The 17,236-nt window shown below is 42.7% G+C and overlaps 2 long non-coding RNA genes across 2 annotated transcripts in view; one reads left to right on the top strand and one right to left on the bottom strand.

Annotated features, from left to right (window-relative positions):
* Window positions 1–17,236, top strand: part of LOC138773119 (uncharacterized) — a 78,571-nt gene that overhangs the window by 26,232 nt on the left and 35,103 nt on the right. The gene's annotated exons all lie outside the window — the stretch shown is intronic.
* The window catches only part of LOC138773118 (uncharacterized), a 28,450-nt gene continuing 21,165 nt past the window's right edge, over window positions 9,952–17,236 (bottom strand). Inside the window, exons 2-3 of the long non-coding RNA XR_011359878.1 lie at window positions 16,387–16,727; window positions 9,952–10,300 (exon numbers count right to left, since the gene is read on the bottom strand). This is a non-coding gene — a long non-coding RNA (uncharacterized lncRNA). The remainder of the gene's footprint in view (window positions 10,301–16,386; window positions 16,728–17,236) is intronic.

Genomic DNA, 17,236 nt, shown 5'->3' with positions numbered 1-17,236 from the left:
GAGTGTAAGGGCAGGTACTTTATAGCAGGAATGGAAAGGATGGGAAACAACACAAGGGCTGACAGAGACTGCAGGGAGCATGAAGGAATGAGTAGGGTTTACGTGGGCACATAAATGAAGCATTCTGTCTGGGAAGAGAGGGGTTACACAGCTATGAAGTGGATCTGCTATGATTTGGATGGTGAGGGAGACTTCCTGGGTCAGAGTACAGAGCTGTAGACCCCGCTATGCAGACCATGCCCCTCCCCCACTCCCCCTCCCACCCAGTACAGGGAGCTCTTAAACCAAAGCAATGCTCTTAAACGAAGTTACAATTTTGAAAAACCTTAAGCACTTCTTGCAAAACGCTCTTAATCCAAGTTACTTAAACCAAGGTACCGCTGTAATAGTAAAAATGTAACAGTACCAAATAATGAATGTCCTTTATTTTATAGGGAAAAAAATTGTTGTTAATCGCCAACTTGGACAATCAGTGAGCCAGACACAAAGCAGATGGAAAGGTCCTATACTTATTGTAAAAATCTGGCAAACAGTGTTCCACCATGGACGTCTTTTATAAAGCGACAGGCGACACAGTGGCTGGTGTTAGTAGGTGCCCTTTGGGTACGAGCACAGCAGTGTATATAATAGTCCTTATAATCTTCAATGAGGTATACTTATAAATATCCATCACATGATATCCGCAACATCACTCTAGGCCAAGCCCGAAGTCCTGGAACAGCCTAGAAGTACTATTGTACTTGTCTTGCACGACTTCTCCATGTTGTTCAGACCCATGATTGTGGACAGCGGTTTGTGTCTCCATAGTGGTCTGCTATTCATCTACCACTACATTCTAGACAGTGGCCAATTCCGCAGTTGTTGACTGCAGCATGTCCTATTTTTTGCGGCCTATTCATAGAACCTCAAGAAATGTAGATGTGTGAATAGACACATTGAAATCAATATGTTTTAAATATATTTTAAATAAATTCATAATTGCGGATACGGAATTAAAGAAAAAATTTGCGGACGTGTGTGATGCCTTAGTGTTAGGGCTACCTCTCTCACAACAAAAAATAGTAAGGCAATTAGCCTACAACCAATGTTCTTGTGCTATGGCACTCTGTAGTGGGACACTGCAGTAGACAGCCCTCTATAAAGTCCTAGGATTTAAGCCAGTGGGGGTAAAATGTGTCAGCTCTAGAGATGAGCGAACCTGGAGCATGCTCGAGTCGATCTGAACTTTCGGCATTTGATTAGCGGTGGCTGCTGAAGTTGGATAAAGCCCTAAGGCTATGTGGAAATCTTGGATATAGTCATTGGCTGTATCCATGTTTTCCAGACAACCTTAGAGCTTTATCCAACTTCAGCAGCCCCAGCTAATCAAATGCCGAAAGTTCGGGTTCAGATCGACACGAACCCGAACCCGGTTCGCTCATCTCTAGTCAGCTCAGATTCACAGGATTGTCTAGACTGGATACAGTTCCAACAAACTTTCAGCCTGCTTTGGGTTCCATTAATCTGGGATCCAATAGTCCATCACTGAAGTAACATAGTCTACATTTTTAGGAGATTGCCCAGTGGTCCAGCAGTTCAGCCTGACTTCCTTCCATCTTTCTCACTCTGAGTGATGATTATATAGAAGTTTCACTTTGGTTCTTTGTAGGATTTTGTATTGTATTACTATTATTTTAGTATGTTAGTTATTTTAGCTGGAATGACAAACTGTGTCACTAAACTGAGGCTTTCTGTAAACTTCCGCTGCAAATGGCCTTCGTATAAAAGCTGTTTTCACAGCATAGGTGCTTCCATTGTGTGCTCATTGGAATACGGGTGAGCGGTTGTGGACTGACAGAGACTTCCCGGGACACCAGGCTGATACCAGGACTTACTAAACTAAATAATAAAGAAGCAGCTTGCATTGCAAGTGTAGTTGGTAAAGTAAATTTCCTGTGTGTAGTGATACAGCTGACGTGACACTCGATTTCCAATGTCCGCTCCCAGCACAATGCAGATCTGTATACCTCTTGGCTCCATGGACTGGTAGAACAGAACATAGACAAGAAGTTAGATGTCACCTCTGTGTCTCCTTTAGTTCAGCCGTGCCCTTTAGTTTCCTTTCTGGCTTTTCCGTGTAAAGGTTACATTACATAGTCCTGATTGAGAAGAGAACGTCTCATCGTGTAATGGGATCCCTGTAATGTACCAGTGACTTGCAGCTGTCAGTGACCTGGGATTCACATGGTGGAAGCTCATGACTTTGTCCTGCTGCAATGTTCTAAAAACTTTTAGTTTACCCTAGCCTTATGCATAGTACCAAAAACATCCTAATGGTATGTTCACACAGTGCAGATTTGTTGCAGAAGTTTCTATAACCAGAAAAGTCTATAACTAGAGAGTTATAGTTCAGATAAATAGGACAGTTGCAGACATTTCTGCAATAAGTCTGTTGCATGTGAATTCATAAAGAGTTAAACTAGCGGCCACTAACTGCAGTCAGAATTGCTGATGTGCCCACAGCTTAGGCTATATTCACACACCCGTAGTGCAGTCCGCGACCGCCGCCCGCACTACAAATGTGCATCCATAGTGCTCTGTGCTTCATGGAGCACTACGTTCACACTCTATTACCCTAGCGATCCATGCCGCAATAAACGGTCCGCAATACAACATGTCCGTTTTTTTGCGGTACGAATCACGGCCCGGTATACACATATGGATGTGTGAACGGGGCCATTAAATAACATTGGTTTATGTTCTGCAGTTGACAGAACATAACAGAACAACGGACGTGTGAATGCAGCATTACACGCAGACAAGGACTCCCAGTAACAATTGAACAATTAGGTTTCAGCAGTGTGCTACCCCCCTCCCTCCATCCTAAACTGTGGTGTATAGGGCAGAAGTTGGCATCCTCGTTTAACCCTTTATAGATGTTTTTTTACATGCCCTGAGTACATTAGAGACCCACAGTTCCATAACACATTGTAAGTAAAATCCTTACAGCCTTGTCTTGAAAGAAGCAGAAGATGCAAGCTTGTGACCTCATATCCAAGAAGACTTGAGGTCGGAGTCACTCCAAATGATCTTCATATAAGTGCAGAGTAACTGCTCAGAATACTATTGGGGATGGGAGATTGTAGTATTTTAATAGATTAGTAAAAGGCTTCTACTATACTGCTATCACATACCATTATGGGGTATTGAGGGCAGAATGATGGGGAACAAGAAGAAACATGACAAAGTGTAAGAAAAGTGAGCGGGACTGAAGACATAATGAGAGGTTCGGTGTAAGGCAGAGCAATTCGTCCGAGAGTCATCTAGATCACCCACTTCACTGACCCATTTTTCTCGGACAGTAATAAAGGCTGAGCTTACAAAGGCAGTCAGTAAAGCAGTGTAAGCAATTCAACTAATATTATTCACCTCAGTAATCCATTGTATACCATATCAAAGGGGTACTCCGGCCAGGACCCCTTTTTCAGCAATGTCTTGGGAGGGGGGTGGATGAAAACAATAACACCACCCGCATTCTGCATCCAGTCCCCCAGTGTCAAGACGCTTCTTGGTCTTCAGATTGGACTTGTGACATGGGAGGACCACTCAACTATTCAGTGGCAGAGGCAGGACACCACTACAACTGCTGAGCGGGCCTGCCACATCATATGTCAAGACTAGGAAGCTTCCGGACACCAGGGGACTGGAGTGATGGAAAGCAGATGGCAGTGCTGTAGCTGGGGAGGTAAGTATAACTTATTGAGAGAAATCCCTGAGTCTAGGAGTCTAGTGGGCATGCCTGGCTTAGAAGTCCTGTGGGTGGTGGCTGTCTTCTTCCTATGAGCGTGCACACAGAGGTAACTGTCAACCACTGAGTAGGACCACTAACTTGCCTAGTAAGATCAGAGATGTAAAGAAATAAAATTATAAATTATACTGACACTTCTCCTATAACTTGATACATCAGTTTCTCCATGCTCACCTCATACTGGTAGATCAGATTGCTTGTTCAGCAGAGCAGGTTCCCTTTAACTTTAATATATGATACATTTACACTAGTTGTACTTGCTGATGTACTTTGTGTTTTCTATGTAATCCTTAATGTGTTGTTTTTTTACCATGTGACAAACATAAAAGTAGAGTAGAGATACAGAATCATCTTGCTGTACCCATATTGGCTTCCTCTCCACTAATAAGTTTCTTAAAGGGGTTATCCAGCTCTACAAAAACATGGCCACTTTTCCCCCTACTGTTGTCTCTAGTTCAGGTGCGGTTTGCAATTAAGCTCCATTTACTTCAATGGAACTGAGTTTCAATCCCCACCCAAACTGGAGACAACAGTAGGGGGAAAGTGGCCATGTTTTTGTAGCGCTGGATAACCCCTTTAAGAACTGGCCAATACGAAGGGGCTCTTTTCTTGAGAAATGAAGTCATCCTGTATTACATGGACGGCCATTAATCTAAATGCCCACCATGTAATACTACATTTTTCTGCAGAGTATAACAATGTGAGGTACATCTAGCAGCAAGTGTCCAATTCCCCTGGAGTGCCACTGCAGGTTACATGAAGCATCACAATGTTCCACTTAAAATCAATTAAAAAATTTGTTGCGTTGATTGTGTTGGGTCCCCGGCTTCGAGAGACTCCATTTACTGTATATGTGCATTTCTGTTGTGCATACATATACACACATGGAATACTTGGAATAATGCATAGATTTACTAAAAATTTGTAGGAAATGATATTTACAGTCAGTGGATACATACTTGTTCGGCTGACGTGCTGTAGTATTTTACGCCAGTGTATTTGGAGATAGCATGCAGCTCACACATGTTCCCCACTAGTCACCACTTATGCATTTCACAGCAAACTCTCAGACCTGCAGTGCAGTGTGTATGGGGGGAGGCTGAGCGAGCCCTCTGCATTTCCACAGCCCAGCCTCCTGACGTGCTGCCCTCAAGTTCCTTCTGGAGAAATAAAAGGAGCCGCCTGCTGGGATTTCTGCAGTGAGATAAATCATGTTCCCTGGACATCTTCCAGCAGAATCTCTCTGGACTAGTGAAAGAGGAGCCGAGTACAGTAGAACTTTCTGTCAACTCTGCATTATAACCTTTCTTTCCTTCTATCAGGGTTAACTGGAGGAACTCCTCCCCATCCCCCATGTGTCCTTATTTTATTTTCCCTTTTTATGATTTCAGCTCTTGACTATTATGTGTAATACAAAGTATACATGAATGGCAGAGTAGACATTTCTGCTATAAATTTTCTGTTTCCTTTAAATTCTCCTTCCGCACTAGCAATATTGCAGTCATCCATACATGATACCTTACGTTATTACTACCTTCTACCTGTATAGTATTACTGCCTCTTACTGCTGCCTGGAAGTTCTGCCTCTGAATATTGTATTACTACCTTTACTGCTGTAGTATGATCTCTAACTATATGGTATTACCTTATCTTCTGCTTATAGAGTATTACCTCATATTACTCAATTACTATCTTCTACCTGTATGGTATTACTGCCCCATATATGGTATTACTTTCTTATATGGTATTACTGCCCTGTATATGGTATTTCTGCCCCATGTAGGGTATTACTGTCCCGTATATGGTATTACTGTTCCTTATATGGTATTACTGCCCTGTATATGGTATTACTGCCCCGTATATGGTATTACTGTTCCTTATATGGTATTCCTGCCCCGTTTATGGTATTACTGCCCCATGTATGCTATTACTGCCCCCTTTAGGTATTACTGTTCCTTATAGGGTATTACTGCCCTGAAAATGGTATTACTGCCCCGTATATGGTATTACTGTTCCTTATATGGTATTACTGCCCCATGTATGGTATTACTGCCCCGTTTAGGTATTACTGTTCCCTATATGGTATTACTGCCCTGTATATGGTATTCCTGCCCCGTTTATGGTATTACTGCCCCATGTATGATATTACTGCCCCCTTTAGGTATTACTGTTCCTTATAGGGTATTACTGCCCTGAAAATGGTATTACTGCCCCGTATATGGTATTACTGTTCCTTATATGGTATTACTGCCCCATGTATGGTATTACTGCCCCGTTTAGGTATTACTGTTCCCTATATGGTATTACTGCCCTGTATATGGTATTACTGCCTTGTATATGGTATTACTGTTCCTTATATGGTATTACTGCCAAGTTTATGGCATTACTGTGTCGTATTGCTAAACTATTATCTTCTGTCTGTATGGTATTTTTGTCCTGTACTGTATATGGTATTACTACCTCTTATTACTGAATAATTATCTTCTACCTGTATGGTATTACAGAATTATTATTTTCTACTTGTATTTTATTAATGCTCTGTATATGCTATTATTGCCTCCTATTACTGAATTACTATCTTCTACCTGTATGACATTACTGCCACATATTACTGAATTACTATCTTCTACCTTGTGATTACTGCATTACTGCCATCAGTTTGTATAGTGTTATTATACTGCCGCTGTGGGCACTGTCATTAATACACTAGTGCATGTCATTCTCCAGCCCACATTCATCTCTGTCCTGTGGCTCCATTATAAGTTGATGGGTCCACTGGACAGAGATGATTGGCAGCGGGGAAGAGAAGCGTGCTGCTAAGTGCTTCTCCCCACACATTCTCCAGATTAGTGACATCAGCTACAATATTAATTTCCATATTACTACATTACTACCCTCTGCCTGTACAGAAGTCCTATACTTCTTCAGCACCACTACATCATTTCCAACAGCCACCTGTACAAAAATATTTCTGCTAAACTAAAGCATCACTGCAATACCAACATCCACCTATACATATATATCATTGGTTACTACCATCCACCTGCAGAAAAGTATTGCTGATTTTCCTAACTACATTACAACTATCCCTCTGACTTATTACTATGTTACTAACCTCTACCTGTGCAGCATTAGCGCACTAATACAATCCCTCTGTACTGCACTATTACCAAGTTACTACCCCACACTTGTTTGGTATCACTGTACTGTGCACTACTATCATCGCTCTGTACTAAATTATTACTATCTTACTACCCCACACCTGTTCAGTATCACTGCACTACTACCATCTCTCTGTTACTATCCTATACCTGTGCAGTACCACTGCATTGTTACCAACCTCTGTACTGAATTATTACTATGTTACTACATGTCATTTCTTCAGTATCCATGCACTACTATGATCCTCTGAGCTGAATTATTACTATGTTACTACCCTACACCTGTTCAGTATTAGTGCATTAGAACCATCCTTGGTACTGACATATTACTATGTAACTACCCTACACCTGTTCAGTATTAGTGCATTAAAACCATCCTTGGTACTGACATATTACTATGTTGCTATCCTACACCTGTTTAGTATTAGTGCATTAATACCATCCTTGGTACTGACATATTACTATGGAACTACCCTACACCTGTTTAGTATTATGTTACGGCCGCGGCGGCGTCCCGTGCTCCGGACTGCCGCCGCGACCTCTCCATGCAGCTGCCGGGGTCCATGTACACTACAGGGACCCGGCGCTGCTGTTAGTTCGGCCCCGGGGGGCGCCTTACCTCGCCCCGCTCCCGTCACCCGCTGTGCCGGACGGCGCGCGCGTCCCCGGCTGTCTCAGATTTAAAGGGCCAGTCCGTCCCTTATTGGAAGGTGCTCTAATCACTTCCTATAAATTCCAGCCCTGCCCCTCTACAGGTGTTGGAGCCTCTACATGCTTCCCATAGCGTTTGGCCCAGCTCCCTGTTGTTCCTGACCTTAGTCCTTGTCCCTTGTTCCTGTCTTCAGTCCTTGTCCCTAGTCCTTGCCCGCTGCCTTCCCATTGTTCCTGAGTCCTGTCCGCCACCTGCGAGCACGTCTACAGTCCTCTGCCTGCACTATCTCCTGCCTACTGCTCCTGCCACACCTCGCCTGCCGTCACTAGCAACCAAGCCAGGGGTAGCGACCTGGGGGTCGCCTGCCGCAGCAAGTCCATCCCGCCTTGCGGCGGGCTCTGGTGAAAACCAGCGGCCCCTTAGACTCCGCTCCCTGGTGAGGTTAGTGCCATCGCTGGTGACGGTCCAGTGGATCCACTACTCCAGGCGTTACATATTAGTGCATTAATATCATCCTTGGTACTGACAAATTACTATGTTGCTATCCTACACATGTTCATAATCGCTGCACTAATACCATCCACTGTACTGAATTATTACCCTACACTTTTTAGGTATCATGGCATTACTACCACCCCTCTGTACTGGATTATTACTATGTTACATCAAATTACATTTGTTGAGTATCAGTGCATAACTATAGTTTCTTCAAACTGCATTATTACTATGTTACTACCTAACACCTGTTCAGTAGCTATTCACTACTGCCATACCTCTCTACTGAATTAGTACTATGTTACTACCCTACACATGTTCATTATCACAACCTCTGGACTGAATTATTGCAGTACAGTGTGTTAAGTATCAGTGCACTACTACAATATCCTCATTACTACCATCCTTCTTTAATGAATTATTACTACTGTATGTTACTACCCCACACATGTTTAGTATCTCTGCGCCACTGCTATCCTCTGTACGGAATTATTACTATACTACCCTATACTTCTTCAGTATCATGGCACTACTACCATCCTCTGTACGGAATTATTACTGTACTACCCTATACTTCTTCAGTATCATGGCACTACTACCATCCTCTGTACGGAATTATTACTTTACTACCCTATACTTCTTCAGTATCATTGCACTACTGCTATCCTCTGTATGGAATTATTACTTTACTACCCTATACTTCTTCAGTATCATGGCACTACTACCATCCTCTGTACGGAATTATTACTTTACTACCCTATACTTCTTCAGTATCATTGCACTACTGCTATCCTCTGTACGGAATTATTACTATACTACCATATAACTCTTCAGTATCATGGCACTACTACCATCCACTGTACTGAATTATTACCAAAATGACTACTTACCTACACCTTACCTAACCTTCATACCTACATTACTTCTCTCCACTTACACAAAACTAGGACTGGCATTACTACTCCCCAGCTGTTGAGTATCTCTGCCGTCATCCACTTGTACAGCTGCATCACTTACTGTCACCCATGCAGAGGCTGAACTATTACTACTCTACGATCTTCAGTGTCCGTGCATTACTACCATCCCTGTAAAAACCTATATAACTGCATAACTACCCTCATATAGCATTACCATCCTTCACCTATACAGAATTATTCCTAGCGTACTCCAGTCTACCTGTACAATATCAATGGGGCATTACTTTACAGATGTCGTGCTGCCCTTCATAACTACACTTCTACCCTCCACTTATACAGAATTATTACTTAGCACCTGCCTCACACCTTCACTACCTTCCACCAATCAGAAATATTACTGCATTAGTACCCGCCATCTGTAGAGAATTGTTACTGAACTACTACCCTGTGCAGATTTATTACTGCATTCCTACCAACCGCCTGTTCGCTATCAATGTGTTCCTTCTACTTAGACTGAATTACGGTCCCTCATATCTACATTACTGCTCTCCACCTACGCAGATGTATTATACACGCTATAATAAGATTAGTCCATCCACCTATACAGAGGTACTGCTACTATTTCTAACTGCATTACCACCCTCCACTTTTGCAGAATAGTTCCATCACTATCCTCCATGTGTTCATTATGACTGCATTGTATATCGCTATAACATTATTACCACCCTGTATAACTGCATTATTGCACCTGTAAAGAATGAATCCTGTGCCTTATTGCTGCATTATGTCTTTACAGTATCTGCATCTCCATCCACATCATCTGTACAGAATTATTACTGCATTACTAACATCCCCTGCACCCAGACTTACAGCAATACTGTAATGCAAGTGCTTTATTGTTAACCCTTTTATACATTACTACTTGTTTTATAGCTAGTACACAGATATACAGTATAAATCAGGGCTACTCCTTACTGCACACAGAATGTACACCATGCATAACCTACCATCACCTATGACTTATTAATAGCCATAGCTGTGAAATACTCAAACAATGCATCCCCACCACTACTGATATATCCTTATATCAAACAAAGCCCTATCAAGACATTTTCTGTAAATTCTTTGGTTAACCCTTTGAAACCTGACCAAGGCAGCACACATCTCTAATTCCATTCGCACGTATCCGTATGACTTTGTCAGGACAGCAGAAGTGATGCCAGGTTCCTTAGATCCCCTTGTTCGAAACGCAAAGTCCCGGGTGCTTTCTCTAACTTGTGCCAAAGTCCTTCAGAAAGAAAGGAACACGGTTACAGCATTTGGCACCACTGGTGTGATATGACTTAAGCTCTAGAGTTGGACGGCATTACTTTGCTGCAGTGTGAAATAAAAAAGCTAAGAGCGATATGTCAAGCGAAGGTACAGCCCAGCTCTATGCGTACTGGGCCGGTATTATAGAATGATTTACGGCTCTCTGCCTGTCCCGTTAACCCTTTGGGAGAAGAAGAAACCGTTTACGTACAGCAAATGAATACATTCTGCTCTCATAGGGGTGTGATAACTGAACTTGTAATACTCTAAAATGCTTGTGAGTTTAAAGGGTTATTTGGTATTTTCAAAAGATTCGCTTTGTACACGAAGCAGGCTAAAGAAAATGTATTACGAAACCGTATTCCCCTTAAGTTTGCCATAGATTCTGCACCACCACCTCTCCGGTGTCTCTGTCCGGAAGAGCTGCAGTGATGTCATGTACACCGGGCTTATGATGCTGCAGGCACTGACCTCAGTGGTCTCTATCTGTACTGCACAAGACTACCAAATTCAGTGATTGTCTATGGCATCATCTGCACTGTGTATGGGAAGTTACTGCAGCACTACCAGCAGGGGGCAGTGGAAAACTTAGGGGGAGTATAATTTTTGTTGTACCTTAGTTCCAACCTATAGAATTTTTCTTTTCCTCTTTTATTTTTTTAAATATGAGAAAACCCTTTTATGGTGCGTTCACACCTACAGGATCTGCAGCTGATTTTCTGCAGCAGATTTCAGTTAAATAACTGAACACAGCATCAAATCTGATGCTGTGTTCAGTTATTTAACTGAAATCTGCTGCAGAAAATCAGCTGCAGATCCTGTAGGTGTGAACGCACCCTAAAAGGGAATCTGCCAGTTCTGTAACACATTTATAGCTGCAGTCATGGGCAGATACCTTATAGGCAGATAAATCTTTAGAAGACACAAATTATTTTATTAATATGTAAACACCCATATGCTGTTTACATATTAATACATTCATTTGTTCCATCTAAGGTGCAGGAAGGCCTGCCAACTTATTATCTGTCCAAGGAGAGGAAGGCTTGGTACGATTGATTTTCTGCATCCGACCCTTTTGTTCTGAGAGAAATAAGCAACCTTAAAGGGAACCAATCACAACAAAATTCGCTATAACTCTTAGGAAATATAGTGGTACATGACCCAGCACACTTCCTAAACATACTGTATTTCTGCCCGGTGTTTTGCTAAAACATACATTAACGCTGATACAAAGGCCCGCCTCCGTGTGACATAATGAGATGATAGCACTTTCAATTATGCCTAAAGGGGCATAATTACAGCGCTGGAATGCCCAGGGGACCATGAATAGCTGATGGTGAGCAGACGCCCAGATGACTACACTTCCTTAGTGTCATAGCGATTTTTGTTGTTGTTGGTTCCCTTTAAGTTTGAAGTCGTAAAAGCTGTGCTGAGCAGCAACATGCATGTCTCCTCCCTGCCCTGCATTATAAACTTGCAGGATTTTACTGCCAGCACTGAGCCTGTACAAAGAAGTTTGACCTCACAAGTGCTGTTCTGAACAAATGGGCAAAAATTCCCACAAACACTTCCAAAATCCTGTAGAAAATTTTCTCAGATGAGCGGAAGTTGTTGCACCTGTAAGGGTATGTTCACACTGAGGAATAGGCAAGGAATTTCAAACTGAATCTGCGTTAAATTCTGCCTGTAAAATATGTACAGAGCAATATCCCATTGTGTTCAATGGATTTCCACTGCTGTCAACGAAATATATGCGCAGAATGTTTTGGCACAATCCGCCCTCTGTCCAAACAGTTGACTTGTCAATTCCCTTGGTGGATTTCCCCAGAGAAACCCCATAGAAGTCATTGGGGCTTTGAATTTTCTCTTTCCATTCAAATTCCGTGCCAATTCTGCACAAATTAGGTGCCAACTCAAGAAGAGGAAATTTTCATCAGAATAATTTCCTCTTCAATTCCTATTCCTCAGTGGGAACATACCCTAAAGGGGGGAATGACTCAGTATTAATGGCCATGGGTGTACAATTGGATGTCCTAAAGGTGGAATGTGTCAATACTTTTTGTTTTGCCCATAAAGACTGTCTAAAAAAAATTGTCCCTGCTACCTTTGTCCATATCTTGGGGAAGGTTTTATGAGGAAATGTACTGCCTTCAGGCGGCCGCCAACCCAGCAATGAATCCTGGGGTAAGTATCCAAATTATCCCTCCTGCAGAACTAGGCAACCTGTCACCCATTGCCGCCTATTAGGGATAGCTACCCTGTGAGTGGAAATCAGAGTCTCCAATGGAAGGAAGAACCAGCTGTTCTTCTTTATCCCCTCCAAAAAACAAGGTTCCGGATGGTTGTAAAAGAGGCTTTTGTGTGGGTTTAAGGGAAGTACTATGTAACACAAAGCAAATGAGAAATGTAGAACACCACCTGCACCTGACAGTACGTAAGTGCGGAAGACTGGCTGTCATGCTGAACGGGAATAATTGGTAAAGGTAGGGTTCATTCTAGTAGTGGAATCCCCTCAGTACTACAAGGCTTATAGTATAATGACTAACTGGATTTCAGAATAGATCAGACCCTTTCCTTACTAGAAATGTTATCTGTGGATATAATTAGTTCTAAACATCATGTGGGTAATTGATCCAGGGAAATAATCAAAACCCATTTATAGTCTCAGAGAGGTTTATTTTAGTCTTTATTTGTGAGGCAACTAGTTTATTTATATTGCCATTATCCCAATGTAAAGGGAAATTTTTTCATTTAAAGAGGAAGTCCCATGAAAACTAGAATCAGCAGACAGGCTGCTGAGGCGATGTTCCTCTGTCAACTTCTGCTGGAAAACCGGGTATGTCATGTACCCAGATCTTCCAGCTGCAACCTCGCAGTCCAGGTGAACAATTGACCACTTGTGTATTCATTTCTATTAACTTGTTGTCAGGAATATGCAGTAGCCTGGTGTGACACACCCGATTACTTCTCCCAGCAATGCAGGAGTTACACTGAGCTCTGCTAGACTTGATTGCTGCAGCTGAGCAAGTCTTTGTGATTGACATTTTCCTCTGTCTGGAACCTTAAGGATCAGAGCGCCGGTCCAATGGGGATCCGGACCGGGTTCTTGACCCTCATAAAAGAAAGCTGAGCTAGTCTCTCAACGCTGGCTATTAAAGTTCACACCCTGATCCCAGCTCTCCCTGTCTGCTCCTGCGATCCCTGTTCCTAATTCCTCTGCTTGCTCGACCTGTTACCTGACCTCCCGCCTGACCTTTGTCTATCCAATTGTTTACTGATTCTGTACTGCAAAAAAGGAAAAATTGGCCGCACATCTAAGACTCTGTTCACACTGCAGGTTGCACGCTGCTCGTGGCTAAAGTACAGACAAAAAAACAGAAAGTGCAGCAGCAACCGACAGGTACAAGGGCTTACCGTATATACTCCTCCCAGCGTACACACGGTAAACACCTGCTCTGTAGATATTAAAAAGTGAGGATCTTAGCAAACTATTTGATCAAACAGAGTGTACCATGTCGCCAATGTTAAGGCGTCCTCGAGACATGGTCCCTACTCTAAGGAACCTTGAGGATCAGAGCGCCGGTCCAATGGGGATCCGGACCGGGCTCTTGATCCTCATAAAAGAAAGCTGAGCCAGTCTCTCAGCGCTGGCTATTAAGGTTCACACCCTGATCCCAGCTCTCCCTGTCTGCTCCTGCGATCCCCGTTCTTAATTCCTCTGCTTGCTCGACCTGTTATCTGACCTCCTGCCTGACCTTTGTCTATCCGATTGTTTACTTATTCTGTACTGCGTTGCCCGTTTGGTTTGGACTTTGGCTTGTTGACTTTCCCTTTTGTGTTTCTCCCTTGGATTATGCTTATAATCCAAGGCACCACTGTACTGACCTTTGTAAATTGACATAATGTGTGGCTGTGTCATCGGTACAATATTTGAGCATTAAGACCATCACCTGCCACCAACCCTGATGTTCCCTTCCGCAGCCGTCTCTTGTAAATGTACAGGCAAGGCATCAAGAGGCCTGTTGTCTGCCGCCATCCCCGTTGTCCTCTACCGGCAGATGTGGAGCTGCACACAGTCTGCCGTTATCCCGTCGCCTGCAGCCATACTGTACACTGTCTCTGCTGTGCTGTACAGGTGTGCTGTGGTGAGCTCCCCCTGGTGGCCGGAAGCTGCCATACTATAAACTCTGTCCCTGCTGTGCGTGTGACTTTTGAATTCTTTTCATGGAGAAATAAGACATTCCTTGAAAAAAAGACCTAGCGCATCTTCGGGAGGGAAAATGAATATAAAACATTGTCTTATTTCCAACGAAACACGGTACTTAGGTTAAATGGGTTTTCTAGGACATTTCAATAAACTAGCATATCATATACATGTCCATCAAGTTCAACCAAGGAGGGGATGGATGATGGGTAAATTCTTTGCATTTGCATTGTTCTGAGAACTTGTCTTAGGCCAGCTTCACACGTACCGTATTGCTGCGGATTTCACACTGCGAGTTCGGCTGCAATACGCAGTGCTGCCATTTTCTGTGACTTTACATCATTGCAGAAGATTTTTCATTCCGCTGTGAGAATGTATAGCCACTTCCTATTTAACCCACTGCTGCCAAGCTAATATGATACCTGCCCGTGCACCCACTTGTTTCTCAGGGTCCCGGCTCCCTGACATCCCACTTAGCAGGACAGCGCAGTGATTGGGTGAGCAATGTTCCTGTGCATAGACAATCAACAGTTTTTTTTCTCTAAAGAATCCTTTTAAGTGCAGAGTCCAAGGAAAATGACCTAGTTCAAAAGGAGTCCTGGGCCCTTACACTATACAGTCATAGTGCTGATCTGTTGTGTGGCAGCCCTGCCTCCATATTGCAGTCTAACAGAGGGATGTGGTTCCCGAAATGTGTTATCCTTTTAATGTGTTGGGCAGCACCATATCCTGGGATTAAAATCACAAACTACTGTATTCTGGTCATATTGCAATACAGTCATTATAGCAAAGAGCCTCTTTTTCCAGATTTTGTATCACCTACTTCTTGCTGTATATCCCTATACAGCACTTGGATGTGGGCACTGACTGTGAGGGTAGCAGGAGCCGCTGTGTGCTACCCCGGTTAGTGCCAAAGGTCAAGGCTAAGAAGCATATAGTTACTGCATTATCTTTAGCTATCCAAGTTAGATTTTAGGGCCCTATTCCACCGGACGATTATCGTTTGCATAATCGTTAACGATTAACGATCTCAAATGACCGCTATTGCGAAAGATCTGAAAACGTTCAATCATTTCCATGGAACGATACAATTGCGATCGTTTTTCTTTGCTATTTATTTGCTATTGCCTTCATATCTACTGCGAACGACCGAACGACGTCTTATTCAATGCGAACGTTTTGCAAACGAGCAACGATAAAAATAGGTCCAGGTCTTATAAAGCGATCAACGATTTCTCGTTCGGTCGTTAATCGTTAACTGCATTTCAACCGAACGATTATCGTTTAGATTCGAACGATTTAACGATAATATGAACAATAATCGTCCGGTGGACTAGGTCCCTTAGATGCACACAGGACCTGTAGACAGGCCAGTATACAGAGACAATAGTGGGCCAGTATTGGGCGGCTGTCACACACTGCTGTTTTTTTTTGTTTTTTTTTTTGAAAATTACCAATGCGGTTTTTAGGCCAAAATTAAGAGTGGATTTAAATTGAATGGGGAATCTAAAGGAAGGGCTTATACTTCTGACTTCTGCTGGATCCACTTCTGGCTTTGGCTGAAAAACTACAGTGACGATTTTAAAAAAAACAAAAAAAACTTCCATGTGTGACAGCAGCCTTACACTTCTGAGAAACTGGCCTTACAGTGTTACTGTCATTGGTGTCACTGGGAAGCCAAATCCGCTGTGGATTTCCTGCAGCAAATCTGACGGGTGAAATCTGCGGCAGCCTCCCTATATTCGATTGAACATAGCAATATTTTTCAATATCCGCTTCCATGTGAAAAACCTGTATGTCTCCATATGGCATATTGTGTGAGATGACTTCCCAGGATTCCCCGGGCTGTTCACACTTACAATTGCCCGTTACTGTTATACAAAGCACCAGGTGTCCAGATCTTTGTCTTCCTCCCGTCAGCAGTTTAATGCTTCAATTGTCCTCGGATCCTGTACGGGAATTTGCTTTCCTCAGCTCTGCAGTGGAATTAGTGGAAAACAAGCCGGGGTGTAATCTGATTGTTTTCAGCCCGAGCAATAAAAACCATAATGCTCCTTTTTCATCTATATGATTTTGGTTAGAATAAAGTTTGTTACAGCAACCTTTGCATCTGTCCCACTGGATGCCCTGTAAGTGTATTATATCCCTGAGCAGTCAGAAGCGGACACATCTTTTTTTTACCATCCGATTCTTATGAAACCTAAAGAAAAAAGAACAAGTACAGTAAAGACTCCTTGCACAATTGCATTATTACTGCTGGGTATGAAATATATATATATGTATATGTATATATATATATATTTGAGGCCTTATAGGCTATGAGCATACACTGAACACAAAGTATATACACCGTAGTGTCTTTCCTCTATACAGGATTATTCAGGTTACATGATAGTTGCAGTACTTTACTATGTACTTTAACAATGATTAATAAGAGTTTTTATTACTAACTCTTGTAAGGGTGTAGCACTGTTCTGTGGGGAGCTTTGTCAATCAGGTAAATGCATGCATTTTCTATATTTCTAGATATCGGAAAGGGTGATTGGATGTGTGAACGTTCAGGAATACAGATGCAGAAATCATTGCGGCCGCAGTGTATTCATTAGCCTTCAATGCATAGAACAGTGAAACGCTGATGCCAGGTCCTCTGTGAGGTTTAATGACACATCACCGCTCCACTGGACTCAATGACTCTCCAACCGGCTCTTT

The sequence above is a fragment of the Dendropsophus ebraccatus genome, chromosome 14 (genome assembly GCF_027789765.1).
Source record: "Dendropsophus ebraccatus isolate aDenEbr1 chromosome 14, aDenEbr1.pat, whole genome shotgun sequence".
Classification (NCBI taxonomy): domain Eukaryota; kingdom Metazoa; phylum Chordata; class Amphibia; order Anura; family Hylidae; genus Dendropsophus; species Dendropsophus ebraccatus.
Note: the sequence above shows the minus strand (reverse complement) of the source record. Positions and strands in the feature narration are given on the sequence as shown.